At 45.4% G+C, this 27,034-nt stretch overlaps 1 protein-coding gene across 6 annotated transcripts in view; it reads left to right on the forward strand.

Moving 5' to 3' along the window:
* Positions 1 to 27,034, forward strand: part of LOC115200345 (armadillo repeat protein deleted in velo-cardio-facial syndrome homolog) — a gene marked incomplete in the record, with an annotated part of 350,855 nt that overhangs the window by 67,531 nt on the left and 256,290 nt on the right. For all 6 annotated transcript variants that reach the window (XM_029763330.1, XM_029763331.1, XM_029763333.1 and 3 more), the window contains 1 exon segment: positions 8,805 to 8,886.

Genomic DNA, 27,034 nt, shown 5'->3' on the forward strand with positions numbered 1-27,034 from the left:
GGGTCTGGGCTATGTCTGCCAGACAGTAGTGCTGCTGGGTCTGGGCTATGTCTGCCAGACAGTAGTGCTGCTGGGTCTGGGCTATGTCTGCCATACAGTAGTGCTGCTGGGTCTGGGCTATGTCTGCCATACAGTAGTGCTGCTGGGTCTGGGCTATGTCTGCCAGACAGTAGTGCTGCTGGGTCTGGGCTATGTCTGCCAGACAGTAGTGCTGCTGGGTCTGGGCTATGTCTGCCATACAGTAGTGCTGCTGGGTCTGGGCTATGTCTGCCATACAGTAGTGCTGCTGGGTCTGGGCTATGTCTGCCATACAGTAGTGCTGCTGGGTCTGGGCTATGTCTGCCATACAGTAGTGCTGCTGGGTCTGGGCTATGTCTGCCAGACAGTAGTGCTGCTGGGTATGGGCTATGTCTGCCATACGGTAGTGCTGCTGGGTCTGGGCTATGTCTGCCAGACAGTAGTGCTGCTGGGTCTGGGCTATGTCTGCCATACGGTAGTGCTGCTGGGTCTGGGCTATGTCTGCCAGACAGTAGTGCTGCTGGGTCTGGGCTATGTCTGCCAGACAGGTAGTGTGCTGGGTCTGGGCTAGTCTGCCAGGACAGTAGTAGTGCTGCTGGGTCTGGGCTATGTCTGCCAGACAGTTAGGCTGCTGGGTTGGGCTATGTCTGCCAGACAGTAGTGCTGCTGGGGTCTGGGCTATGTCTGCCAGACAGTAGTGCTGCTGGGTCTGGGCTATGTCTGCCAGACAGTAGTGCTGCTGGGTCTGGGCTATGTCTGCCAGACAGTAGTGCTGCTGGGTCTGGGCTATGTCTGCCAGACAGTAGTGCTGCTGGGTCTGGGCTATGTCTGCCAGACAGTAGTGCTGCTGGGTCTGGGCTATGTCTGCCAGACAGTAGTGCTGCTGGGTCTGGGCTATGTCTGCCAGAACAGTAGTGCTGCTGGGTCTGGGCTATGTCTGCCAGACAGTAGTGCTGCTGGTCTGGGCTATGTCTGCCAGACAGTAGTGCTGCTGGGTCTGGGCTATGTCTGCCAGACAGTAGTGCTGCTGGGTCTGGGCTATGTCTGCCAGACAGTAGTGCTGCTGGGTCTGGGCTAGTACTGACCAGCCAGTAGTGCTGCTGGGTCTGGGTCTGGGCAGTCTGCCCAGACAGTAGTGCTGCTGGGTCTGGGCTATGTCTGCCAGACAGTAGTGCTGCTGGGTCTGGGCTCTGTCTGCCAGACAGTAGTGCTGCTCAAGGCTCTCCTCTCCACATGGGTGATTTCCAGGTGCTGAGCAGACTGACAGAGGCCAGGGGAGGGGCTGAGTCTGGAGCTGGGGCCCAAGCTGTGCCACTCTGACCCTTCAAAATGGCTGTGTGGGGCTGTCATTTAGGAGTACAAGCCAGGGATGGGACTGGGGGAACAAATAGCTTTTTAATTGATTATAGCTCCAACAAATGCCACCCCCACCCCTTTAAATTTGCCATGGCTGCTTTTGTCTTGCCAAGTCCACTCCCATCTCTATTTAACGACCCTGCATTCTGTCTGTCTGTCTGTCTGAGTGTGTAAAGTGACTGGGACGGATGCTTTAACTTGCAATAGAAACGTAACGTATGGAACAAAAAGAGAAATATGTGTGTGTGTGTGTGTGTGTGTGTGTGTGTGTTTGCGTATCGTTTAGCGTTTTCCTTGTAACTCATGTGGCCACAACTGACATAAAGGACCACAAAGTATTTGAAGAGTAGGTTGTTCCTTTGTGTCTAGAGGAGACCGTGGTTTCAGGGTAGTGGAACCTGAACCTTCCCTGGTCAAAAGTAATGCACTAGAGAATAGTGTGCTATTTGGGATGCTGCCGCTGCCTCGTGGAAACACCCTGTCCCACCATTTTGATTTAGTTGATTTTTATTTAATATTTTACAGATGAGCCCTGTAAGTACAGAAATATACACATCAATACAAAACAGAGATGCGAAAGCACAACAAACACAGTAAAAACGTCCTCAATCAACAGTCTGAATTACCCTAGAGCAGTGTTCTCCGATTTGCCCCGCACCCAGTTTTCCGAGCAAAAAAACAATATTATAAAATAACATTTGTGTGGAAATTTCATTGTTGGACATAAGACTAAAAAACACCATGAAATCAGCACCAAGTGATTTTAATTTAAGAAATCAGTTTGCAAGTATTCCTACACAATAGACATGATGGGATCGTATACAAATGTAAAAAAGGTTTCAAATGATTGTTTTAGTCAAACATTATATCTGTTTGGGCTTCTTGCGGTTAATTTGCAGTCTACAAATGATTTGTAATTTTGTTCTGGCCTCTCGACCATCCGCTCAAGAAAACATCAGCCCGCGGCTAAATCTAGTTGATGATCCCTACCCTAGAGGCACCAAGTAATAAAATCAGTCATTATAGCATCACATTTCTACATTCAAACACAGGTCATATATATGCCCTGTTCTGTGTTATTACGCCATCATTCACCCTCCTATATTCCTTTCATCTATTCTCGGAATATTGTTTTAATACAACAAGCTGATGTTTTTACTAAAGCTAACAGACACCACTGTGTCTTTCTAATGAGTCAGTCTATGAGGTGATTTGGAGCCCTTTTCTAAGGTGCCAGTCTTCTTCTCTAACTTATCCCCTAGGACCTTTAAAAGGAAACTTTTACTCTGTGTTTGCTTGTTCTGTATGTGAATATCCGTGTTCTGAATATCCCCCACTGTAAAATGACAGCTAAAAGGGTGTTGCATAAAGGATCCTACAGTGTGTGTGTGTGTGTGTGTGTGTGTGTGTGTGTGTGTGTGTGTGCGGCATCAGTGAATGACCACCACTACCGCTGCTGCCAGTTCACCTTTACAGGCCTCCCAGGAATGGTAAATGTCATCACATTTTAAACAAGGCTTTTTGCTTTTTCGCAGCAAATTACTTTCTGTATATGCACTTTTTACTGCAGCTCCCATTTCATTCATTACTATTTCATTTGACATCAGGGGAGCTATAAAACCAGCAAGTAAACGATTTGGCATAACCAGATAAAAATAGGAGTCCTTGTTTCCTTCTCTTTGCCATTCATTGGGAGCATTATCTTATCAGCAGACGACAGTAGGATTAAGGCCTGCTGGCAGATGTGCTATCGGAGTGAGAAACTGCCTGGTGGTGTTGGAGAGAGAGAGAGAGAGACAATAGAGGTGAAGATGGAGAGAGAGAAGAGAAGGGAAAGACAGAGAGAGAAAAGGGAAAGAGGGAGAGAGAGAAAAGGGAAAGAGGCAGAGAGAGAGAGGGAGGGGAAAGACGGAGAGAGAGAGAGAGGGGAAAGACGGAGAGAGAGAGAGGGAGGGGAAAGACGGAGAGAGAGGGAGGGGAAAGACGGAGAGAGAGAGAGAGAGGGGAAAGACAGAGAGAGAGGGAAGACAGAGAGAGGGAGAGAGGGGAAAGACGGAGAGAGAGAGAGGGGGAAAGACAGAGAGAGAGAGAGAGAGAGAGAGAGAGAGGGGAAAGACAGACAGACAGAGAGTGGGGAAAGACAGAGAGAGAGAGAGAGAGGAAGACAGAGAGAGAGAGAGAGGGAGAGAGGGGAAAGACAGAGAGAGGGGAAAGAGAGAGAGGGGAAAGACAGAGAGAGAGAGGGGAAAGGCAGACAGACAGAGAGAAAGAGGGAGAGGGGGAAAGACAGACAGACAGAGAGAGAGAGAGAGAGAGAGAGAGAGAGGAAAGACAGAGAGAGAGAGGGGAAAGACAGACAGACAGAGAGAGAGAGAGGAAAGACAGACAGAGAGAGGGGAAAGACAGACAGACAGAGAGAGAGAGAGGAAAGACAGACAGAGAGAGAGAGGGGAAAGACAGACAGACAGACAGACAGAGAGAGCGAGGGGAAAGACACAGACAGAGAGAGAGAGGGCAAGACAGAGAGAGAGAGCGAGAGAGGGCAAGACAGAGAAAGAGAGCGAGAGAGGGCAAGACAGAGAGAGAGGGAAAGACAGACAGAGAGAGGGAAAGACAGAGAGAGGGGAAAGACAGACAGAGAGAGGGGAAAGACAGAGAGAGAGAGAGAGAGAGAGAGAGAGAGAGAGAGGGGGGAAATACAGACAGAGAGAGAGAGGGGGGGAAAGACAGACAGAGAGAGAGAGAGGGGGGAAAGACAGACAGAGAGAGAGAGGGGAAGACAGAGAGAGAGAGGACAGACAGAGAGAGAGAGGAAAGACAGACAGAGAGAGAGAGGGCAAGACAGAGAGAGAGAGCGAGAGAGGGCAAGACAGAGAGAGAGCGAGAGGGGAAGACAGAGAGAGAGAGAGAGAGAGGGGGGAAAGACAGACAGAGAGAGCGAGAGAGGGCAAGACAGAGAGAGCGAGAGAGGGCAAGACAGAGAGAGGGGAAAGACAGACAGAGAGAGGGGAAAGACAGACAGAGAGAGGGGAAAGACAGACAGAGAGAGGGGAAAGACAGACAGAGAGAGGGGAAAGACAGACAGAGAGAGGGGAAAGACAGACAGAGAGAGGGGAAAGAAATAAAATAAAAATGTATGAAATGTATGCATTCACTACTGTAAGTCGCTCTGGATAAGAGCGTCTGCAAAATGACTAAAAAAGACAGAGAGAGGGGAAAGACAGGGGGAGAGGTGAAAGACGGACAGAGAGAGGGGAAAGACAGACAGAGAGAGAGAAGGGGGAAAGACAGAAAGAGAGAGTGGAAAGACAGACAGAAAGAGAGAAGGGGGAAAGACAGAAAGAGAGAGAGAGAGAGGGAGAGGGGAAAGACAGAGCGAGAGGGGAGAGGGGAAAGACAGAGAGAGAGAGGGGAAAGACAGACAGAGAGAGGGGAAAGACAGACAGAGAGAGGACAGACAGAGAGAGAGAGAGGAAAGACAGACAGAGAGAGAGAGGGCAAGACAGAGAGAGGGGAAAGACAGACAGAGAGAGAGAGAGAGGGGAAAGACAGAGCGAGGGGGGAGAGGTGAAAGACAGAGCGAGGGGGGAGAGGTGAAAGACAGAGGGGAGAGGGGAATACGGGGAGAGGGGAATACGGGGAGAGGGGAGAGGGGAAAGACAGAGCGAGAGGGGAGAGGTGAAAGACAGAGCGAGGGGGGAGAGGTGAAAGACAGAGCGAGAGGGGAGAGGGAAAAGACGGGGAGAGGGGAAAGACAGAGCAAGAGGGGAGAGGGGGAAGACAGGGGGAGAGGTGAAAGACGGACAGAGAGAGGGAAAGACGGACAGAGAGAGGGGAAAGACGGACAGAGAGAGGGGAAAGACAGACAGAGAGAGGGGAAAGACAGACAGAGAGAGGGGAAAGACAGACAGAGAGAGGGGAAAGACAGACAGAGAGAGGGGAAAGACAGACAGAGAGAGGGGAAAGACAGACAGAGAGAGAGAGGGGAAGAGAGAGAGAGAGGGGGCAAGACAGAGAGAGGGGAAAGACAGACAGAGAGAGGGGAAAGACAGACAGAGAGAGAGAGGGGAAGACAGAGAGAGAGAGAGAGAGGGGGCAAGACAGAGAGAGGGGGCAAGACAGAGAGAGGGGGCAAGACAGAGAGAGGGGAAAGACAGACAGAGAGAGGGGAAAGACAGACAGAGAGAGGGGAAAGACAGACAGAGAGAAAGGAAAGACAGAGAGAGAGAGGGGGGAAAGACAGACAGAGAGAGGGGGGAAAGACAGACAGAGAGAGGGGGGAAAGACAGACAGAGAGAGGGGGGGAAGACAGAGAGAGAGCGAGAGGGGGGAAAGACAGACAGAGAGAGGGGGGAAGACAGAGAGAGAGAGAGAGAGGGCAAGACAGAGAGAGAGAGGGGAAAGACCGACAGAGAGAGAGAGGGGGGAAAGACAGACAGAGAGAGAGAGGGGAAGACAGAGAGAGAGAGAGAGGGGGGAAAGACAGACAGAGAGAGGGGGGGAAGACAGAGAGAGAGAGAGAGAGAGGGCAAGACAGAGAGAGGGGAAAGACAGACAGAGAGAGGGGAAAGACAGACAGAGAGAGGGGAAAGAAATAAAATAAAATTGTATGAAATGTATGCATTCACTACTGTAAGTCGCTCTGGATAAGAGCGTCTGCTAAATGACTAAAAATGTAAATGTAAATGTAAATGAAAGACAGAGAGAGAGAGGGGAAAGACAGACAGAGAGAGAGGGGAAAGACAGACAGAGAGAGAGAGGGGGGAAAGACAGAGAGAGGGGAAAGACAGAGAGCGAGAGGGGAAAGACAGACAGAGAGAGGGGAAAGACAGACAGAGAGAGGGGAAAGACAGACAGAGAGAGGGGAAAGACAGACAGAGAGAGGGGAAAGACAGACAGAGAGAGGGGAAAGACAGAGAGAGAGAGGGGAAGACAGAGAGAGGGGAAAGACAGATAGAGAGAGTGGAAAGACAGACAGAAAGAGAGAAGGGGGAAAGACAGAAAGAGAGAGAGAGAGAGGGAGAGGGGAAAGACAGAGCGAGAGGGGAGAGGGGAAAGACAGAGCGAGAGGGGATTTGGGAAAGACAGAGCGAGGGGGGAGAGGTTAAAGACAGAGCAAGAGGGGAGAGGGAAAAGACGGGGAGAGGGGAGAGGGGAATACGGGGAGAGGGGAAAGACGGGAGAGGGGAAAGACGGGGAGAGACGGGGAGAGGGGAAAGACGGGGAGAGGGGAAAGACGGGGAGAGACGGGGAGAGGGGAAAGACGGGGAGAGGGGAAAGATGGGGAGAGGGGAGAGGGGAAAGATGGGGAGAGGGGAAAGACAGAGCGAGAGGGGAGAGGGGAAAGACAGAGCGAGAGGGGAGAGGGGGAAGACAGAGCAAGAGGGGAGAGGGGGAAGACAGAGCGAGAGGGGAGAGGGGGAAGACGGAGAGAGGGGAGAGGGGAAAGACGGAGAGAGGGGAGAGGGGAAAGACGGAGAGAGGGAGAGAGGGGAAAGACAGAGCGAGAGGGGAAAGACAGAGCAAGAGGGGAGAGGCGAAAGACGGGGAGAGGGGAAAGACGGGGAGAGGGGAAAGATGGAGAGAGGGGAGATGGGAAAGATGGAGAGAGGGAGAGGGGAAAGACAGAGCGAGAGGGGAGAGGGGAAAGACGGGGAGAGGGGAAAGACGGGGAGAGGGGAAAGACGGGGAAGGGGACAGACGGGGAGAGGGGAAAGACGGGGAGAGGGGAAAGACGGAGAGAGAGAGGGGAAAGACGGAGAGAGGGGAGATGGGAAAGATGGAGAGAGGGAGAGGGGAAAGACAGAGCGAGAGGGGAGAGGGGAAAGACGGGGAGAGGGGAAAGACGGGGAGAGGGGAAAGACGGGGAAGGGGACAGACGGGGAAGGGGACAGACGGGGAGAGGGGAAAGACGCAGAGAGGGGAAAGACAGAGAGAGAGATGGGGTGAAAGACTGAGAGAGAGATGGGGTGAAAGACTGAGAGAGAGGGGGAAGACTGAGAGAGAGGGGAGAGAGAGGGAGACAGAGGGAGAGGGGAAAGACAGAGAGGGGAGAGGAGAGAGACAGAGAGGGGAGAAGGGAAAGACAGAGAGAGAGGGGAGAGGGGAAGACTAAGAGATGGGGAAAGACTGAGAGAGAGAGGGAGAGTGGAAAGACAGAGGGAGATGGGAAAGACAGAGAGGGAAAGGGGGAAAGAAAGACTGATAGAGAGGGAAAGGGGAAAGACGGGGAGAAGGGAGAGACGGAGAGAGGGGAAAGACGGAGAGAGAGGAAAGACCGAGAGAGAGGGGGGAAAGACAGGGAGAGGGGAGAGAGAGGGAGACAGAGGGAGAGGGGAAAGACATAGAGGGGAGAGGGGAAAGACAGAGAGGGGAGAGACAGAGAGAGGGGAGAGACAGAGAGAGGGGAGAGACAGAGAGAGGGGAGAGGGGAGAGACAGAGAGAGGGGAGAGGGGAAAGACAGAGAGAGGGGAAAGACTGAGAGGGAGAGTGGAAAGACAGAGGGAGATGGGAAAGACAGAGAGGGGAAAGACAGAGAGACTAAGGGTGATAATATAAAAGAGAGCGGGAGATGGCGGGTGTTCAGCTGGAGGTCCTGTCCTCTCAGTCAGTATCGTTCTGTCTTCTTCTTCTAAACATAGCAGGACAGCAGATCCAACAGGGTTTCCTGTCATATACAATATAGTCTCCATGCACCGCTAGCCTTGCTCACAGCCCTAATAGTGCTCTTTTATTGTCCTGCTCAGACTGTCAGTGACTCACCACACCGCCACTGTGTGTATCCACAATGTATTCTGTGTGTGTGTGGAGCCGTGGCTGAGAGGGTAAAGGTCACCAGTCTAGTCTCAGATCTTCTGGGACTAAAGCTGGGATGACATTTCACTGTATTGAATGAGATGTCTTTTTTAAAGGTCCATCTCTTTTAAGGCTAGAGCATCATTGTCTCTTAGGTGTATGTCTATTACCTACAAGTATATAAAACCCCATATCTTTGATAGAAATATCCTCTTTGGTGACTGAGACGGGCCAAAGGTCAACTGGGTTGTTGGAATGAATTAGGCCAGTGTGAAAAGACATAGTTAGAAGTGCCTTACTGGGTTTAGCAGCCAGGCAACAGATCAAACCATGTTTTAGAATAATTTATCTTGGCATATCAGTTGTATAATGACCTACTTTAAGTTTCAAGTTTTAATATCACGTGCACAGTGAAATGCCTTTCTTGCAAGCTCTAAACCCAACAATGCAGTAATCAAAGAAAAGTTGGGTCAGAGCTTGCAAAGCGGCGGCCATCCAGAACAGCACAATGTGTTATTTTTATCATATTATTATATTTCTAGTATGGAAGGTACATTAATTTTGCCAATACACTGGACCTATTTTATCTGATGAAGCGTGCAGCCTAAAAAACATATCTTGTTTTGTCTTGCAGGTGTAGCAGCACAGTTGCAGTGGCCCTCTGATAAATGTCCACCTGTGCTGAAGTTTTTATGGGTCTTTCTCTTCAGCCAAAGGTGAGTCCATCCCCATTTCCTAACTGCCCTGATGTAGGCCTAACCAGTAGATTTATATCACAGGCTGTAGTGTCTGGTCTGATTGCACAGCTATTCTATGGATGCGTCTAAAAATGGTACTCTATCCCTGTATAGTGCACTACTTTTGACAGCCCTGATCAAAAGTAGTGCACTACATATGGAATAGGACGCTATTTGAGATGCAGACCATGTCTTAGGGTTTAGCGTGCCCTCTCATATTCCCTTTCCAATTATATCAGATGGAAAAACAGACTGCTTTTCTTATACTGTACTGATCTATTAATATAGCTAAGTGAAGTGTCGATATGATATCCTGATTTAATGAATGTTGTTTTCTAAACCGGGATTAACATATATAGATCAGAGTGGAACGGCTTGGAAATGGAACAGCATTTAAAACGCAACAACAATAAATATTTCCCTCCCAGAATTAGATTAGCTAAAGTGAATTACCAGTGGGCCAAGATGCATGGGTCTGTGTTAGAGCATACTCTGAAAATCAATAGATATCAAAAATCTATCCACTTGGAACGGTCATTTACAATGATTAAAACGTTTCAACCTTACATTGTGAAATATAATAGGTTTGATCAAGCTCCCCTGAATAGCCTTCAACATTTTCAAGCCTGGGTTTAAGTGTGCCTATTCATTAATTAATGCAATGTGGAACAAGCCTTTTCACTTTATCAGGCACCAATGAGCCTGTGCTAATCTGTTAAACACTCATGAGTAAATTCTGTAAACCCATCTAATGTAGGCCGAGGCTAATAACAATCATCACTGGCCCAGTAGTAATCAGGACACATTCTTTATCTTGATGTGATGTCCCTGATCTGAATGAAAGTAGAACAGTTCTGGTTCCACCTGACTAACATGTTGCAGCCTTGATGTTGGTTGCCTGGGAGCTCTGCACTAAACTTGAACCTATTTATTGCAGGGTGCAATACTTTGATGCCAGACGGTTAGCCTATTTCTCGCTCTCGCTCCTTCACAGCCGAGTGTCTTTAGCTGTTGATTTACCGGTACACTGAGTCTAGATGTTGTCAAGTAATTAAAGTGAATCTTGAGTCTGGCTGCTCAATGTGGTCAGTTGTGGATTTTTGGCATGGGAGAGGCTGTACGGACACTGCTGACCTGCAAAACAATGAACCAAAATCTAAAACTGACCCTTACCTTAACCCTAACCATAACCTAATTTTAACCAAGTCTGAAATGAAATATCGGCTTGCAGGTCAGGAGTATAGCCTTTTCAAGCTGGCATGGACTGAATGGCAAAAGTGTATGAAAGGTAACCAGAGAGGACACAGCTGACTGTTTATTCTGACGTATCTTTTTGTCAAGCTAGAGGGGGAATAGCTGACTGTCCTGGCTGGATCGTTCACACCATACTGATGGAGGGAGGTAGTCCATCACCAGAACAGAATCTCGTATCTCTCCCAGGAGTTATGGCCCAGCACTGGATGTGCATATCAGCATCAGGGCTCAGGGTTCGGGGCTCGCTTGGTGCAGGAGGAGAGAGATGTAAAGACTGTTCTACTCTGCAAGAGATTTAAAAGTGTTCCTCTCTCCGCCTTCACAAATGACAAGACGGCCGGACTTGTCATTTCCTGTTAGTCAGAGCATTGGTCCTCGATCCGCGATACAGACTGCGTCCCAAATGACATCCTATTCCCTATCAGAGTATCTCTACTATATTATAGTGCACTACTTTTGATGGCCATGGTCAAAAGTAGTGCACTATATGGGAATAGGGTGATATTTGCGATGCAGACCATGTCTTAGGGTTTAGCGTGCCCTCATAGTCCTTTTCCAATTATATCAGATGGAAAAACAGACTGGTTTTCTTATACTGTACTGATCTAAAAATATAGCTAAGTGGAAAGAGGAACAATTGGTTCAGTCTGATTTCCACCAGACACTGGGAGACAAATTCACCTTTCAGCAGGACAATTACTGAAAACACAAGGCCAAATATACACTGGAGTTGCTTACCAAGACCACATGGAATGTGAATGTGGCCTAGTTACAGTTTTGACCTAAATCAGCATGAAACTCTATGGCAAACTTTAAAATTCTGTCTAGCAATGATCAACAACTAACTTGACAGAGCTTGAAGAATAAAAACAAATATATTGGGCAAATATTGTACAATCCAGGTGTGGAAATCTCTTAGACTTACCCAGAAAGACTCACAGCTGTAATCGCTGCCAAAGGGGATTCTAACATGTATTGATTCCGGGGGTTGAATACTTATCTAATCAAGATACAGTGCCTTGCAAAAGTATTCACCCCCGTTGGAATTTTTCCTATTTTGTTGCATTACAACCTGTAATTTACATGTATTTTTATTTGGATTTCATGTAATGGACATACACAAAATGTCAAAAAAAATTTAAGTGAAAAAAATTCATAAAAAAGGTTTCAAAAAATGCTAAAAAATAAAACACGGAAAAGTGGTGCGTGCATGTTTATTCACCCCCTTTGCTATGAAGCCCCTAAATAAGATCTGGTCTTACCAATTACCTTCAGAGTCACATAATTAGTTAGATTGCACACAGGTGGACTTCATTTAAGTGTCACATGATCTGTCACATGATCTCAGTAGATATACACCTGTTCTGAAAGGCCCCAGAGTCTGCAACACCACTAAGCAAGGGGCACCACCAAGCAAGCGGCACCATGAAGACCAAGGAGCTCTCTCAACAGGTCAGGGACAAGGTTGTGGAGAAGTGCAGATCAGGGTTGGGTTATAACAAAATATCCAAAACATTGAACATCCCACGGAGCACCATTAAATCCATTATTAAAAAATGGAAAGAATATGGCACCACAACAAACCTGCCAAGAGAGGGCCGCCCACCAAATCTCACGGACCAGGCAAGGAGGGCAATAATCAGAGGCAACAAAGAGACCAAAGAGAACCCCGAAGGAGCTGCAAAGCGCCACAGCGGAGATTGGAGTATCTGTCCATAGGACCACTAAGCCGTACACTCCACAGAGTTGGGCATTACGGAAGAGTGGCCAGAAAAAAGCCATTGCTTGAAGAAAGAAAAAAGCAAACACGTTTGGTGTTCGCCAAAAGGCATGTGGGAGACTCCCCAAACATATGGAAGAAGGTACTCTGGTTAGATGAGACTAAAATTTAGCTTTTTGGCCATCAAGGAAAATGATATGTTTGGCGCAAACCCAACACCTCTCATCACCCCGAAATAACCATCTCCACAGTGAAACATGGTGGTGGCAGCATCATGCTGTGGGGATGTTTTCCATCAGCAGGGACTGGGAAAATGGTCAGACTTGAAGGAATGATGGATGGTGATAAATACAGGGAAATTATTGAGGGAAACCTGTTTGTCTTCAAGAGATTTGAGCCTGGGACGGAGGTTCACCTTCCAGCAGGACAATGACCCTAAGCATACTGCTAAAGCAACACTCGAGTAGTTTAATGGGAAACATTTAAATGTCTTGGAATGGCCTAGTCAAAGCCCAGACCTCAATCCAATTGAGAATCTGTGGTACGACTTAAAGATTGCTGTACACCAGCAGAACCCATCCAACTTGAAGGAGCTGTAGCACTTTTGCCTTGAAGAATGGGCAAAAATCCCAGTGGCTAGATGTGCCAAGCTTATAGAGACATACCCCAAGAAACTTGCAGCTGTAATTGCTGAAAAAGGTGGCTCTACAAAGTATTGACTTTGGGGGTGAATAGTTATGCACGCTTATTTCTTGTTTGTTTCACAAAAAAATATATGTTGCATCTTCAAAGTGGTAGGCATGTTGTGTAAATCCAATGATACAAACCCCACAAAAAGCAATTATAATTCCAGGTTGTAAGGCAACAAAATTGGCAAAATGCCAAAAGGGGGTGAATACTTTCGCAAGCCACTATATTTGCAATCAAAATGCAGAATTTTCTCCATCTCCTTAGCTATCATACTCTAATTCCACTCATTTCAAAACTTGGTCCTCCAAAAAGTGGAGAGCAACACTTATGCAGTTCTACTACGCGATATGTTTAAAAAAATGTGTTAGAAAGGATTACCTACACATACTGACCAGCTCATGTTATAGACAGAAGCGTGCTACATGGCAGACCAATCAGAACTCATCCAACCCACTCGTTATCTCAGCCAATCATGGCTAGTGGGAGGATTGCTCTTTTTTTCTGCGGCTAAACCAACTACGCTTGTAATTTACAATGTATTCAAATTTACAGTAGGCATACAAGTTTGTTATTAAGGCACATCCTTTATCTTCAGCGAATGGTGGGGGTTCTGGTTAAACGTTTAGTAATATAAATGAATTACGCTAGAAAGAATGTAATCTTTATTATTGTCTGTGACAGTTTGACTTTAGTTGTTGTTGTGGGCTTTCTTCTATTCCTCAGTGATGATGTCCCTGGTCTGAATGAAAGTAGAACAGTTCTGGTTCCACCTGACTAACATGTTGCAGCCTTGATGTTGGTTGCCTGGGAGCTCTGCACTAAACTTGAACCTATTTATTGCAGGGTGCTATACTTTAGCCTATTTCTCGCTCTTTCACAGCCGAGTCTTTTTAGCCGTTGATTTACCGGTACACCGAGTCTAGATGTTGTCAAGTAATTAAAGTGAATCTTGAGTCTGGCTGCTCAATGTGGTCAGTTGTGGCTTTTTGGCATGGGAGAGGCTGTACGGACACTGCTGACCTGCAAAACAACGAACCAAAATCTAAAACTGACCCTTTTTTAAATTTGTAACCTTTATTTAACTAGGCAAGTCAGTTAAGAGCAAATTCTTATTTACAATGACCGCCTTACCTTAACCCTAACCATTTTAACCAATTATGAAATGAAATATCGGCTTGCAGGTCAGGAGTATAGCCTTTTCAAGCTGGCATGGACTGAATGGCAAAAGTGTATGAAAGGTAACCAGAGAGGACACAGCTGACTGTTTATTCTGACGTATCTTTTTGTTAAGCTAGAGGGGGAATAGATGACTGTCCTGGCTGGATCGTTCACACCATACTGATGGAGGGAGGTAGTCCATCACCAGAACAGAATCTCGTATCTCTCCCAGGAGTTATGGCCTAGCACTGGATGTGCATATCAGCATCGGGGCTCAGGGTTCGGGGCTCGCTTGGTGCAGGAGGAGAGAGATGTAAAGACTGTTCTACTCTGCAAGAGATTTAAAAGTGCTCCTCTCTCCGCCTTCACAAATGACAAGACGGCCGGACTCTGACATCTTGTTAGTGAGAGCATTGGGCCTCGATCCGCGATACAGACTGTGTCCCAAATGACATCCTGTTCCCTATCAGAGTATCTCTACTATATTATATTGCACTACTTTTGATGGCCCTCGTCAAAAGTAGTGCACTACATATTCCGTGTGCCATTTGAGACACACACTGTAAACCCCACCTGCAGTTTGTAACTAGTTTCCTCTCTGCTTCTCTATTCACCTCAAGCTGCTACTGTGGTGGAGTTTTTATACTGAATAAAAGTATAAATGCAACATTTTCAAAGATTCTACTGAGTTTAAGTTCATAGAAGGAAATCAGTCAGTTGAAATAATAAATGAATTGGGCCTTAATCTATGGATTTCACATGACTGGGCAGGGGCACAGTCATGGGTGGGACTGGGAGGGCATAGGCCCACCCACTGGGGAGCCAGGCCCAGCCAATCAGAATGAGTTTTTCCCCACAAAAGGGCTTTATTAGAGACATAACACTCCTCAGCACCCGCCCTTCTTGGCGAAGGAAAAATGCTCACTAACAGGGATGTAAAAAAATTTGTTCACAACATTTCAGATACATTTTCTGCATGTAGAACATTTCTGGGATCTTTTAATTCAGATCATGAAACATGGGCACAACACTAAATGTTGTATTTCAATTTTTGTTCAGTATATAATTAATCCCTTCCTCCTCCTGCTATCGTACAGTGCAGTGCGACCTCTGCCCATCTGAGTTCACTCCAAACACAAACATTGTTATTCTGCCATTTGAGCTGCGAATTATCAAGACTGCGCTGCCACTGACCCCTCACAATGGATTATTTTTCCAGGCTGTTGGGAGGTGTGAACAGCCATTTGGGGTGAGGTATTTTTCAACAGAATGACATTTAAGCAGGGTCAAGGTATCGCCGCTTTGTCAAGTCAATGGTTCCTGGAGAAACACTGCACTGTCTGCACTGCAACTCAACCTGGAGCACTGGGTGACCTTTCTATACACAATACACTTGTTACCTAGCGCTGCATTTTATTTATGGAAGCAGCTGTTAGTCATTGTGAGAGACCTTGTTAAGAGGGGTTATTTCTTTATATTGTATGTGGCTCCAGGTAGATATACATAATGTAATCTTACAGGCAGATTTTCTTTCCTTTTATGAATATCCAATATATGAGGGTGACCCTTTTAAGTAGTGCTATGCTCGCTGTTTAAAATACATAAATCTGCCACAGCTCACAGATACTTTTAAATCTCAACCTGAAGATAAGCTTAGGATTTGAGAGTTTGTAATTGGCCCTATGCTAATGATTAAGGGAGTTTTAACTAGTGTAGATAAGGGGTTAGATTTGAGGGTCTGCAGTGCATTATAGTTTTAACTTCTAGGCCTATTTTTATTTTATCTTTATTTAACTAGGCAAGACAGTTAAGACCACATTCTCATTTACAATGAGGGCCTAGGAACCGTGGGTTAACTGCCTTGTTCAGGGGCAGAATGACAGATTTTTACCTTGACAGCTCGGGGATACGATCTAGCCACCTTTCAGTTATAGGCTCAATGCTCTAACCACTAGGCTACCTGCCGCCTAACCTTTATGAATAAACAACCAACTTTGAAAAAAACAATCCAACTTTGTTCAGCGGTCAAATAAACTTTTAAAATAAACTTTTGCTAATTTTGGCAGCTGCTATTAAAATGTTCAGAGTATGGTTGATAATGAGGCAGTACCTGCCAGGCAGACATCCAGGTGTCATGACGTTGGCCTGGGGGTAAGGTTTATGACCCCCCCATAAATACCTTTCTCCCTTCCCCTCTCTTTCTGACCCTACTGAAGGACTGTTGAATAGCCTTTGTTAAATATAGAGAGTTTGGGAACATCAAACAAATGGGGAAAAGGAACCATATTTTGGTAATAAAACCAGTTGGAAATATGCTTTGGAACTTAATGAGTATGGACGTCAGTTCGGTTGTCATCTGAGACATTATGACTGTTGACAGGACGACATAAACTGTACCTGGGAAAGTATACACCCTCTAGTTATCAGAGTCACATGGAATTGTTATGCAATTGAAATGTTTGATATTGAAATTGTTTGTTAGGAGATTAAATGTAATTTTAGCTACCAATTGAGAGAATTGGGTTTTCATAAGGAAAGTGCCCTGCTTGATCAGTGGCCCGCCCCTGTGAAGAGACAGGGGTTATAAACGATGAAACACACCCTCCTCCCCTCGCCACTATATAAGACAATGACCAATGTTCTCCAGGGTTCCACTACGTGAGGTCTGCAGCCTCCGAGTTACAAGGACACACATGTCAAGTACAGAACTAAGCCAACCTCGGCGTGAGCTTTGGTTGTGAATGGTATGAACTTTGAACTTATTCACTACAGAAGTGATACTTCCTAGCCGTTGAGTTAGCAGCGGCTGCTGTAGACGTGGGCTAGGAAAGGACGGACGACGGAGCCAGTCTACCACAGACGAAGATACTACAATGTATCCCCTTTACCACCATTGACATTCTTCCGAGGACAGGAAGATCTGTTGGCCAACCCGGTCAGCATCTACGACCAATCTACCGAAGCGCAGCTCAGAGTAAATATTTATTGCATTTTCCTTTTCCAAATGGGCGGTAATTTAGAATGCATACGATTCTGTATTTACGAAAGCTTAGCTTCTCCCTTTATTTCTCAGTCTTCCCGCTCTTTCATTCAAGCCCAACCCCCTTTCTTTGTGTAACAAGCCGCCATGACGGCTCCGTCCACCAGGGACCTTTTCTGTATGACATAATTTGTATTCTGTGTATATGTAATTCTGTGTGATTAGTTAGGTATTTAGTAAATAAATAATTAAACCCAATTTTGTATTGCTGATTCAACTTGTTAGCCAGGGTTCGTGAAGATAACCAAGAATCTACAACTTTCATTATGAGATTGAAATAAGGTGAGGATTGAGATGACGGCTATCGATGTAAAATATTACTCTAAGTCTTTTAAGAGTTTATTCGGAAGATAACGGCTCTATAAACGTTCTTCCGTGGTGCCCCGACTTTCTAGTTAATTCCATTTACATGATTAGCTTAATCAGGTGATATTAATTACAGAGAAAGGATTTTATAGAATAGCATGTCATGTCACTTAATCCGGCATAGCCAAAGACACAACACAGGCATTGGGATGGAAAGCTCAGCTCTCTCAAGGTCACAGGCCTATAGCCTGAGGTCCTCTCTGCCACCTTTATACAGTCTCTATTCTGTTCTGTTTTGTTTTCATTAAAAGAAAAAGAGACCTCTCTGGCCCACAGCCCAGTGAACCACAACTGCTTGTTGCAAAAATAATTAAGAATTTATTCTAAATTAATCTCTTTTAAACGTGTAGATATGAAGGCACCCACATTTATTTGGGTGTCATCATTTGCGGGCTGTTTCCCATAAAACATTGGGGGGTGATTAATGGGGACAATTTCATGTGAGAATTATTGTTACCCCTCGTGAAATGTAGGGCTTGGAGTCTCTGAAATGATTTATTGTCATGCAGTCCCCAGGCTTCAATGAACTCTTCTAGTATTGTTAATAACTCATTTTGATTTACACACAATCCGAAATACATGGAGGTTGCTGTTGATCATTTGGGACATGGAGACCATCTTAGTGGACCTCGGAATAACACTTTAATAAGTTAATGGACAGCGAGGGAGAAGAGCTTCTTTACGACTCCCCTTGGCACACTATTGGAAGTCAGTCATTCAACTATCAAAAGATTGGAAATATCGGTAACACTTTTTAACATTAATGAGTAAGCATTAACATTAAACTATTTCTAAACTATTAGTAAATAAGTATATCATCATGGACAGCGAGTGAGATGAACTTATTTTTCCGTCTCCACTTGGCACTCTGTTTGGAGACCTGTGCCTTTCTTCTGGTTGATGACTAGGTCTATCAACGTAGTTACCAAAGTGTTTGTGTGTGAATCCGGATGCTTTCAGTTCCACTTAGTAGAGCCAGACACCTGTAACATGTCATTTCCCACAACAACCTACACAGAGAGATGCTCTTAGAGAGGGAAAAGAGATAAGAGACATCTGCAGCATTCCCAGTGTGGAAGATTGCCTGTTCCTTAGTGAAGACACAAAGTAGACTGAATATAGAGCCAGACTAGAACAGGTATTATGGCATGGAACCAACTGATTTAAATATGAGTTGACTTCTCTGCCACGCATGCCCTCCGTTCAGTCTCCCTTGTCCTGTTTAATTCATTATAGATAGAGGGTTTGGAAAGCACATTAGGCCTATAGCAGTAGCAGTAGCAGCCAAGTAAAACTAAACTCCACAATGTACTTCACATCAACAGAGTTGAGCGGCGACTAGTGTGGGCTGACTCGAGCTTGCGGAATAACATAAAATGATGTTCTTATCATTTTCAGCACCCAAAGAATAGCATGCAATTACACGGGACAATGTCAGCCCACGCTAGTCGCTGCTCAACTCTGTTGATGTGGAGTTATGTTTTACTAGGCTACTGTAGCAGCTGCACTGTGGTTAGTTCCTCAGCTCCCTCCTTTCCCAGCTCATAAACTGTGAAGTCATTAGGTCTCTGCTACATCAAAGTCAAGGGCGCTGTGTATTTGCTGTGCACTAAACTTGCCACTTTAAATGCCTTAACTCTGTATCACGGGCAGAGCACTGCATTGTAAAGGAGGTATTGAGAGTTTGTAGAGTTCAGTGTCTACCGCCTCATTTCCCTACCTAGCGCTTGTGGATTAAGGTATTTGTGGCCATATATTGATCATTGTTGGATAAAACTGTATGCTGTTTATCTTATAGTTATGTGTGTATTCTGTGTATATATAGGCTATATCTTCCTGGTCTTAATGGTTGTGTCCTTCTAGTGGTTTATGTGGCTGTATTACGCTGTTACATTATGAACAGTATTCTGTATTGTCCTGCCCCTTGTGGTGGTGTAGAGTGGCTGTATTGTATTGCACTGCCCTTGTGGTGATGTAGAGTGGCTGTATTGTATTACACTGCCCTTGTGGTGGCGTAGAGTGGCTGTATTGTATTGTATTGTCCTGCCCCTTGTGGTGGTGTAGAGTGGCTGTATTGTATTGTCCTGCCCCTTGTGGTGGTGTAGAGTGGCTGTATTGTATTGTCCTGCCCCTTGTGGTGGTGTAGAGTGGCTGTATTGTATTGCACTGCCCTTGTGGTCGTGTAGAGTGGCTGTATTGTATTGTCCTGCCCCTTGTGGTGGTGTAGAGTGGCTGTATTGTATTGTCCTGCCCCTTGTGGTGGTGTTGAGTGGCTGTATTGTATTGCACTGCCCTTGTGGTGGTGTAGAGTGGCTGTATTGTATTGTCCTGCCCCTTGTGGTGGTGTAGAGTGGCTGTATTGTATTGCACTGCCCTTGTGGTGATGTAGAGTTGCTGTATTGTATTGCACTGCCCTTGTGGTGGTGTAAAGTGGCTGTATTGTATTGTCCTGCCCCTTGTGGTGGTGTAGAGTGGCTGTATTGTATTGTCCTGCCCCTTGTGGTCATGTAGAGTGGCTGTATTGTCCTGCCACTTGTGGTCATGTAGAGTGGCTGTATTGTATTGTCCTGCCCCTTGTGGTCGTGTAGAGTGGCTGTATTGTATTGTCCTGCCCCTTGTGGTGGTGTAGAGTGGCTGTATTGTATTGTCCTGCCCCTTGTGGTGGTGTAGAGTGGCTGTATTGTATTGCACTGCCCTTGTGGTGGTGTAGAGTGGCTGTATTGTATTGCACTGCCCTTGTGGTGGTGTAGAGTGGCTGTATTGTATTACACTGCCCCTTGTGGTAGTGTAGAGTGGCTGTATTGTATTGCACTGCCCCTTGTGGTGGTGTAGAGTGGCTGTATTGTATTGCACTGCCCTTGTGATGGTGTAGAGTGGCTGTATTGTATTGTCCTGCCCCTTGTGGTGGTGTAGAGTGGCTGTATTGTATTGCACTGCCCTTGTGGTGGTGTAGAGTGGCTGTATTGTATTGCACTGCCCCTTGTGGTGGTGTAGAGTGGCTGTATTGTATTGCACTGCCCCTTGTGGTGGTGTAGAGTGGCTGTATTGTATTGCACTGCCCCTTGTGGTGGTGTAGAGTGGCTGTATTGTATTGCACTGCCCTTGTGGTGGTGTAGAGTGGCTGTATTGTATTGCACTGCCCTTGTGGTGGTGTAGAGTGGCTGTATTGTATTGCACTGCCCTTGTGGTGGTGTAGAGTGGCTATATTGTATTGCACTGCCCTTGTGGTGGTGTAGAGTGGCTGTATTGTATTTCACTGCCCTTGTGGTGGTGTAGAGTGGCTGTATTGTATTTCACTGCCCTTGCGGTGGTGACTTTGGCTGTATTTTTGACTGCTGGTAGGTAGCCTATAAGTCCATTATGTATCTTGTATTGTAATGATGCTGTGGTGGTGATTGGGATGTAGTATTACGTTTTGGGATTCGTGGTGGTGCTGTGAGGGGAGTCTGTGAGCAGCTTGGGGCCTTAGTGTGACTAATCTTGGGATCTCCTTTGCTATGCGGTCTGTGTGGCTCCATGACTGTTCTTCATGCATCACGCTTCACGCCTCGCTCGCTGATGGGACCACACGCCCAGCGCAGAACAGAGCATCACGCCTAGCCACTATCATCTAATACTCTCCTAAAGTCATACTGAAGGTGTTTCTGGAAATTATAATTATACTGAACAAAAATATAAATGCAACATGAAAGTGTTGGTTCCATGTTTCATAAGCTGAAATAAAAGAGCCCAGAAATGTTCCATACACACCAAAGCGTATTTCTCTCAAAATCTATGCACAAATTTTTCCTTTGCCAAGATAATCCATCCACCTGACATGTGTGGCATATTAAGAAGCTGATTAAACAGCATGATCTTTACACAGGTGCACCTTGTGCTGTTCTCTAGCAGGGTGGGGGCTGAGGAGTATTTCTCTCTCTAATAAAGGCCGTTTGTGAGGAAAAGCTCATTCTGATTGGCTTGGCTTGGCTCCCCAGTGGGTGGGCCTATGCCCTCCCAGTCCCACCCATGGCTGCGCCCCTGCCTAGTCATGTGAAATCCATAATATTAGTGCCTAATTTATTTATTTCAATTCACAGATTTTCTTATATGAAATGTATCTCAGTAAAATCTTTGAAATTGTTGCATTTATATTTTTGTTCAGTGTATATATAGAAATAGTTGGCCTACCACAGGTGGCTGGGGGGACCTAAGTAATGGCTGGAACGGAATCATGGAATGGTATCAAACCATTGGTTTCCATGTGTTTGATAGCACTCCATTTAATCCATTCCAGCCATTATTATGAGCCGTCCTCCCCTCACCAGCCTCTTGTGAGGCTTACTCTATGTTTTCTCTATTATGATGATGTGGCGGTTGTATTTGCTCAACATAAAGTTCCGTTTGAATGTTCGATTCAAGTTTCTGTATTGAGGAGAGTCTACAGTTGGCCAGCGGTCACCAACCTTTTCCGAGTCAAGATCACTTTGAGTCAAAATGCAAGCAGAGATCTACGTGACTTAAAAAACGTAAGTATATGCACATTAACCAATTAAAAACAGTTCTGTAGCAATGAGGTTTTGGCCAGTAGGCTATAGGTCCAATACACTATCACTGCATATTGGCTATGTTTGAATTGCCCTGTCAATGTTGTTCTTCTCTGACCATTTAGAAATTGGCTGCCTCTCACCTACTCACCGTCCCTCCGCTCTCCCTCCCTCTGAGAAAAGGGGACAGTCTTCCAGCTGATGGTGAAACTCAAGTCACATTGCATTATTTCTGCCTCATTTTATTTATTTATTTTATTTCACCTTTATTTAACCAGGTAGGCAAGTTGAGAACAAGTTCTCATTTACAATTCATGTTGTTACTCCTATGAAAGTGAAATATTGCATGATATTTAAAAAGAAACAAGCCATTAATAATAACACAAGCTTATCAGAACACTTGCTAAACTCATTCATTGCAGTTGCAGTGCTGGTTGTAGCATGAGTGGAAGTAGGGAGAACGCATATGTTATGGCTTATAAAAGTGTTGAATGTGCAAAGTGTTGATAGTACTGAATACCATCTTAAACATCAATTTACTTATGAAAACAGCAGCTCTTGCCTGTATTTGTTGAGTCTTTCACTAGTCATGGTTTTGAAATCTCACAGTATCAACTTTTCTGTGCATTCGAGACTTCTTTTTACAGTCTATGGTTGAGGAAACTGTGCAGACACGGTGATCTGAGCTATCTGATTGGCCAGCGGTATGCCTATAGGTGCACTTGATTTTCTCTGGGCCTGCCGGGTAGGGGGAGTTCTACCTTCACATGAAATGGTTCAAAATGGGAACACTTTGCCTTCCCGGTGCTAGGGCTGCTGAATCAAGTGCACCTAACACCAACATTCCGTGATCGACCGGTTGGTGACCACTGTTCTTGGGTAATCTTTAGTCTTACTTACTACTAAGAGTCTTTTAATACAGAGATCTCCACTAGCCTGCTGTCTATCTATGGACATCTGTTTACGACTTCTCTACAAAGTCTAATATGTTCCCTTGACTTATTTAAGTTCCTGTGAGACACATACATTTGTATGGGTATGTATTGGATAGAATTTGAACCAATTCTATTTTTAATACTGTACTTAATTTTTCAACATTGTTAGTATTTTTCATTTTTTTATGATTCTAATCATTACAGACCCCTTACATCTAATCACTACTAATAATGCAGATCTTGAAAATGCAGAACAAAGACCTAACTTCATTAGTGTGAAAGGAGAGAAATGGAGGATTTATTATCTAGTGTATGTAGTAAACAATACACTTTGTTCTCCATAAACAGCATTGCAAATATTCTAGTCGCCTCCTCAAATTGTGTCCCGATAGGATTTCGCTCCTACATGTTTTATGTTGCTATTGGTATGCTAATTAATTGGTTGTGTGTGGATGGGGAAAAATAAGATTTTTATTTACAATCAAACTGATTAGAATATTTTCACACAAGCGGTTTTGAATTACTACTAATTAAGCTTGTGGTGTATTCAGAGAATAATATGTCCGTTGTTGGCTGTGGGTGTACTGCTCTTCCCTTTCTGTTTTGGAATGTTCATTCTAGTCGATTTTCTCAAGATACCAACCAAGTTGCACGGAAAGTCTGCAAAAAAAGTGAGAAAGTAATTTGTCAGCCACGCACTCTATGTCCCAGCTGCCGGGACATGAGCTATTTCAGCCACGCACTCTATGTCCCAGCTGCCGGGACATGAGCTATTTCACCATTACCACTCTATGTCCCAGCTGCCGGGACATGAGCTATTTCAGCCACGCACTCTATGTCCCAGCTGCCGGGACATGAGCTATTTCAACATTACCACTCTATGTCCCAGCTGCCGGGACATGAGCTATTTCAGCCACGCACTCTATGTCCCAGCTGCCGGGACATGAGCTATTTCACCATTACCACTCTATGTCCCAGCTGCCGGGACATGAGCTATTTCAACATTACCACTCTATGTCCCAGCTGCCGGGACATTAGCTATTTCACCATTACCACTCTATGTCCCAGCTGCCGGGACATGAGCTATTTCAACATTACCACTCTATGTCCCAGCTGCCGGGACATGAGCTATTTCACCATTACCACTCTATGTCCCAGCTGCCGGGACATGAGCTATTTCAACATTACCACTCTATGTCCCAGCTGCCGGGACATGAGCTATTTCAACATTACCACTCTATGTCCCAGCTGCCGGGACATGAGCTATTTCACCATTACCACTCTATGTCCCAGCTGCCGGGACATGAGCTATTTCAACATTACCACTCTATGTCCCAGCTGCCGGGACATGAGCTATTTCACCATTACCACTCTATGTCCCAGCTGCCGGGACATGAGCTATTTCAACATTACCACTCTATGTCCCAGCTGCCGGGACATGAGCTATTTCACCATTACCACTCTATGTCCCAGCTGCCGGGACATGAGCTATTTCAACATTTACCACTCTATTTGTGTATTTCTCCCCCCAAATAAAAAGAGGTAACAACTGAAGTCAGGCCAGTAGAAATGTTTAAGTGTCGAGTAGGCTTAATGCTTCACAAAAGTTGGATTCATGGTTGAATTTTCCTCTTGTTAGAAACAAAGCATTGTGTTGTAACTGAAGCAGAACAGTGCATTCTTTCATGTGTATTTAACACTGACGTTTGATTTTGTAAATAAAAATCTGCCCCCCCAAAAAAGACATGTTCTGCTTCTTCCCTGACTTTTCCTAAATGTTTGTATTTTACACTGCTCATTTGTCACAAACAGAAAAAAAGTCACACATATTGCTAACTTACCCTCCAAGACAATGTGCTGTAGGACGTTGTTACCCAGCCAGGCTCCAAGACAATGTGCTGTAGGACGTTGTTACCCAGCCAGGCTCCAAGACAATGTGCTGTAGGACGTTGTTACCCAGCCAGGCTCCAAGACAATGTGCTGTAGGACGTTGTTACCCAGCCAGGCTCCAAGACAATGTGCTGTAGGACGTTGTTACCCAGCCAGGCTCCAAGACAATGTGCTGTAGGACGTTGTTACCCAGCCAGGCTCCAAGACAATGTGCTGTAGGACTTTGTTACCCAGCCAGGCTCCAAGACAATGTGCTGTAGGACGTTGTTACCCAGCCAGGCTCCAAGACAATGTGCTGTAGGACGTTGTTACCCAGCCAGGCTCCAAGACAATGTGCTGTAGGACGTTGTTACCCAGCCAGGCTCCAAGACAATGTGCTGTAGGACGTTGTTACCCAGCCAGGCTCCAAGACAATGTGCTGTAGGACGTTGTTACCCAGCCAGGCTCCAAGACAATGTGCTGTAGGACGTTGTTACCCAGCCAGGCTCCAAGACAATGTGCTGTAGGACGTTGTTACCCAGCCAGGCTCCAAGACAATGTGCTGTAGGACGTTGTTACCCAGCCAGGCTCCAAGACAATGTGCTGTAGGACGTTGTTACCCAGCCAGGCTCCAAGACAATGTGCTGTAGGACGTTGTTACCCAGCCAGGCTCCAAGACAATGTGCTGTAGGACGTTGTTACCCAGCCAGGCTCCAAGACAATGTGCTGTAGGACGTTGGTACCCAGCCAGGCTCCAAGACAATGTGCTGTAGGACGTTGTTACCCAGCCAGGCTCCAAGACAATGTGCTGTAGGACGTTGTTACCCAGCCAGGCTCCAAGACAATGTGCTGTAGGACGTTGTTACCCAGCCAGGCTCCAAGACAATGTGCTGTAGGACGTTGGTACCCAGCCAGGCTCCAAGACAATGTGCTGTAGGACGTTGTTACCCAGCCAGGCTCCAAGACAATGTGCTGTAGAACGTTGTTACCCAGCCAGGCTCTAATGCATCTCTCTCTCCTCACTGAATGAATGACAAATGGATGAATGGGCGATAATTGTGCAACTTAATTCACAATCTAATTTAAATTAGGCCTAACTGAATGATAAGGAGGGTGAAGAGGTTGATTTAGTTTCGAAAAAAACAAAAGTGTAATGTTGAGTTTGTGTTACGCCTACTTATCAGCAGCACAATAATTTGACCGCGTGCCTTGGGGGTTGATACCATTCTCTTTTACGTTTTACTTTGTAAAAAGATGCTGTTATGGAACTTTTTTATTTATTATAACTTTATTTTTCTATTTTTGAATTACTACTAATCAAATTTACTGTCAGGGAAACAAGAAAATGCTACATGTTGAAGTAGGACTTTAGAATAACGCAAAACATATCATCGACTCTATCGAACTTGAAACAAACGATGCCAGTCGGCCTGCACAGTCGGCCCATGGAAGCTACACCTGATCTATACCCAAACAAATTTCACACATAATACATGTAACCAGTGGTGGTTCTAGCTTGTATGGCTCCCTGGGGAACCCCTCCCCCCCCGCCACCATTCTGCACTGTCATTTTTATTCAGACATTTGGAACAACACAAATAAATAATCATAACATTTAAAACTATATAAATATAAAAATATATACAAAATAAGACTCATAAATATCAAAAACAAGTAACAAATTTGTGTTGATTTGGCACTTGAGCATCAATACATTACCCGTCCCCCAACACTGTCAACCAAGAGTCAAGACTAACCCAATTCACCTTGGTTGTGTGCAGACTGTTTTTAATTTATTCTTAACAATTTCGCATAAACCAGAAAAAAATGCAATATGTCTGTGAAACTACAGTTAAAGTCGGAAGTTTACATACACCTTAGCCAAATACATTGAACTCAGTTTTTCACAATTCCTGACATTTAATCCTAGTAAAAGTTCTCTGTCTTAGGTCAGTTAGGATCACCACTTTATTTTAAGAATGTGAAATGTAGAATAATAGTAGAGAGAATGATTTATTTCAGCTTTTATTTCTTTCATCACATTCCCAGTGGGTCAGAAGTTTACATACATTCAATTAGTATTTGGTAGCATTGCCTTTAAATTGTTTAACTTGGGTCAAATGTTTCAGGTAGACTTCCACAAGCTTCCCACAATAAGTTGGGTGAATTTTGCCCCATTCCTCCTGACAGAGCTGGTGTAACGGAGTCAGGTTTGTAGGCCTCCTTGCTCGCACACGCTTTTTCAGTTCTGCCCAAAAATGTTCTATAGGACTGAGGTCAGTGCTTTTATGATGGCCACTCCAATACCTTAACTTTGTTGTCCTTAAGCCATTTTGCCACAACTTTGGAAGTATGCTTGGGGTCATGGTCCATTTGGAAGACCCATTTGTAACCAAGCTTTAACTTCCTGACTGATGTCTTGAGATGTTGCTTCAATATATCCACGTAAATTTCCTCACTCATGATGCCATCTATTTTGTGAAGTGCACCAGTCCCTCCTGCAGCAAAGCACCCCCACAACATGATGCTACCACCCCATGCTTCACGGTTGGGATGGTGTTCTTCGGCT

Source organism: Salmo trutta, chromosome 9, assembly GCF_901001165.1.
Source record: "Salmo trutta chromosome 9, fSalTru1.1, whole genome shotgun sequence".
Taxonomy (NCBI): domain Eukaryota; kingdom Metazoa; phylum Chordata; class Actinopteri; order Salmoniformes; family Salmonidae; genus Salmo; species Salmo trutta.